We start from the raw sequence: 4,215 nt of genomic DNA, 5'->3' as shown, positions 1-4,215 counted from the left end.
TATATCACCTGTGGGCTTATATACCACCTGTGGGCTTATATACCACCTGTGGGCTTATATACCACCTGTGGGCTTATATACCACCTGTGGGCTTATATATCACCTGTGGGCTTATATATCACCTGTGGGCTTATATATCACCTGTGGGCTTATATATCACCTGTGGGCTTATATATCACCTGGCTGGATCAGCTGTGCCTGATTGGAGGGGAGGAGACCGCCACGTAATGAGGACAAGGGATAACATGTTACTATCAGAAGCAACGGGTTGCAAAGTGAGAGTAAACAAGGGAATATTTTCCACCTTTTTTGGGCACATTGTCACACAGAGGATGATGTCATCAGTCAGTGATGTCATACCCAGCATGTTTCACTCACATCCTGAGATGCATGAGGAATGTACGACTGACATCACAGCAAGACTCCTGAGTATGTTTATTATTATCTCTCACGTTCCATGCCCTCATTCGCTCTCTTTCCTTTGACACCCCTCCGGGATACCCAGTACAGAACTTTCCAGTAATGGTTTCATAGGAATAGGGATCCTAGTGGCATTCCGGGGGCCACAGTCTGTTGACTGATGGAATTTAGGTGTCAGGATGATCTTTAAGGCCCTGATCAGAATCGGCCTGGGCATTGTAAAGCTGGCGCTCCTGTGTACGTCCACAATGCTGTGCCAGGCTGCCATCAATAAACAGTGTTATCATCCAAACAATGTGGAGAGCCTCTTCCTTGTACCTGTGCCATGTCAGTGGACATTCGGGAGAGCCTGTGAGCCATCACTGCATGTTCCAGCATCTGACAGCATCTCCTTGTCCTGTCCCTGTACAAATGAGTAGCATGTTGTTGCTGTGTCCTGTATATGATTTGTAAAAAGCTGTATAGTTGTGCATTATACTGTATATAGATGCCATTTAATCCTATATATTGCACCATAACAATCGCAAGTCTTCCAGTAATGAAGCAACAGAGCATTTGTACTGACACCCTCCATGGCGGACACATGCTCTAGGCATGACGCTAAAACGTCACATGTTCCATTGAGATATGCAGATGTTCTACTGTAAGTTGTTTATTCACTTTGTCTGTATGGCATTGGGAATGTTTTGTTGGCCATGTTCTGTATTTTTACCTTTTTTTTTTCTTGCTGTACAAAATGTACCAAACATTTCTGTAACCTTCAGTGTGTTTCCATCTCTTCATCAACTTATAACCTTGAATTTTGTTTAAATAACCCAACCCCCCAATGCCCTGGTCTTTATTCATCACTCATGTTCCACCAGCATTCCATAACCTCCAAGTCCATCTGTTTCTATACCCCCATGCTGTATTATATCCACAATTGTGTTGCCTTTTACATGTTTCTAAGAGATTCAGAGCAAAACTTTTATAAATCCATCAAATAACTATCTGCCTTCAAAAATAAATATATCCTTGCGTGCTGGTCTTCAGTGTTACCTTCCTAACCATGTACCATCCATTTATCATGAAAGATTCCTTATCGCCTTTTCTCCATCCTTGGTTCCTTATGAGTTCTCATAAAAATTTCAGGTACACAGAATTCCTGCTATTCAGCACTGTGTCCTCAACATGAAGCCGACCAGACCATCCTTACAAATTATAAACACATCCATTTTTCAATATTCCAAAGTTCCATTCCAAGCTTCTAATTTCCATAGCAGACATCAATGTTCCCATTACCTGTCCTGAACTTTCATTTCAAACTTCCATAAATTCATTTATAGTCTTCCCCATTCCAATCATTCATAGTTCCATACCGACCTTCCACATTACCATCACCTATAGTTCCACTTCAACCCTAAATATCGCCTCTATCTGTAGTTCCACAACAAGCTTCCAAATTCCCGTCATCAGTAGTTCAATACCAAACATTCAGCTTCCCGTTATCTATATTTGCAAATCAAGCTTCCCAACATCCATAGTTCCATACCAAGCTTACATTGTTCAATATTTCATAGCTCCATACCAAGCTTCTACAATCCCATCATCTAATGTTTCATGCCAGGCGTCAGTCTTCCCGTCATCTATAGTTTTATTTTAGGCTTTCACTTCCCCATTAATTGTATTTTTACCAAGCTTCCACCTTACCATCACACTTGGTTCCATACCAAGCGTCTACATTTTTCATGCCGGTCTTCAGTCTTCCTATCAGCTATACTTTCATTTAGGCTTTCACTTTCCTATCATCTGTAGCTTTTTTGTGTTTACTAAGCGTCTGGGTTTAATATCAATACTTTATAGCAAGCTTCATTCTTCCCACTAATTGCAGTTACATTTCAGGCCTCCATGTTCCCACCATTCATAGTTCCATTCTCTTCTCATTATTTGTGAGATTCAACTTTCCAACTATTCATAGTTACATTTTTAAGTTTTCACCTTCCCATCATTCATAGTTCCATATCAGACTTCAATCTTCTCATTATTTGTCAGCTTCAACTTTCCAACCATCTAAAGGTATTATTATTAATAAACAGGATTTATATAGCGCCAACATATTACGCAGAGCAGTACATTAAATAGGGACCAGACTTTAATCTTCTGATTATTTGTGAGCTCTAACTTTCCAACCATCTATGGTTACATTTCAGGTTTTCACCTTCCCATTATCCATAGTTCCATTTTAAGCTTCTACCTTTCTATCATTTATAGTTCCATACCAGACAATTCACATTTCAACCTTCCATTCATGTATAGTTATTTCCAGCATCCACATTCCTCTCATCCATAATTCTATACACGTTTCCACGTTCCTGACCATAGTTCCATAGCTTTCATGTTTCTGTCATCCGTAGTTCTATACAAAGCTTCCATCTTTCCACCATCTTTAGTTCATGCTGAATGTTCTCTGAATCTTTGTCTCCATACACGTCATGGTCCCATCACTTTCCATAAATCCCCCAAACGTTCCTCATTCTGCTCTGAGCAGTTCCCCAGCACTCCTCTTCATGATATGTTCTACTTCTTCTTTCCTCGTCTGATGGACATTATCATTTCATTTTTTTAATTATTTAATGTATTTTTTTTTCTTTCTTTCTTGCCCTTGTTTTTTTATTTTATCAGCTCTTTTCTGATCACAGGATCTTCAGTCGCTTTCTTTGTGTCTGTTCTTCTGTCTTCATGTTTTTATGGAATGGCCAAACGTCTGATGTTGAAACTTTGCCCAGTTCTGTGTTACTTTTCCTCTTTGTTATGCTCTATGATACAATAATGTCAGACTGTTGTCTTATAAACCTAACAACATTTTACGTAGCTTGTGTCTAGAATTTGTCGTCCTGTACTGTGTCTTGTATTGTTCACACAATCATTGCGTCTGAGGAACTCTGCACCTCCGGCACCCCTCCACACATCTCACTAAAGCTGGAACTTTCAGGGCAATAACCAGAAGGTGGATGTCAGGGATGCCACCTTCCATACAACAGGCTTATTCTAGCAATGATACAACTAACACACTGCAATGGCTGGTTCACATACAGCTGCCACATCGTGAAATCTTGTGATGGCCCCGCACACTGTTCACAGTACAACAAACATAACTTCAACTCCCAAAAGTGTCTAAATCTGAAAGATCAGGTTCATAAGATCAAATATCACATTAAAGTGGACCTGTCACTATACATAGTTGTATAAAAAGAAACATAACAGGTAAGATTCTGCTTATAAACATTCCACATCATTGCGGCCCTGAAGCAACAAAAATTATTTGTTATGGGTTGTATGGGAAGATGACCTAGGTTGGGGGTAACCTGATGGTGGAGTTTTTATAAACTATAGGTGTGTACTGTCATTGTACAGACCGTTCTATATACCCAAATTAACTATTTTTTACTTCACCTGTCTAGGGACAGGTTCACTATATAGGGGAACAGTGAAATATTTAGCAGGTATGCTTTGCTGATCACAGCCCTACTTTCCGAATCAGGAATGAAGCTTGGCTCATTTTACCCAGAACATGAAATGTGTCATAGCGGAATGTAGGGGTCTGTGTCACTCCATTTCACCAAGCACTCTTACTTTATTGGGAACTTGTCAGGTGAGCTGGTATGTGCCACAGTAAGGGCTCCCGGCTAGCACTGGAGGCAGAAAGCATCAAGGGGCACTAGTTCCAAGGCAGAGCAAATCAAGGCAAGGCGGCTATCGAATTAGCACCACTTCTGCATGTCAGAATAGGGCCAAAGATAGAGGGTGCCACCTGTC

The sequence above is a fragment of the Pyxicephalus adspersus genome, chromosome 4 (genome assembly GCF_032062135.1).
Source record: "Pyxicephalus adspersus chromosome 4, UCB_Pads_2.0, whole genome shotgun sequence".
Lineage (NCBI taxonomy): Eukaryota > Metazoa > Chordata > Amphibia > Anura > Pyxicephalidae > Pyxicephalus > Pyxicephalus adspersus.
This window is presented reverse-complemented; position numbering follows the sequence as displayed.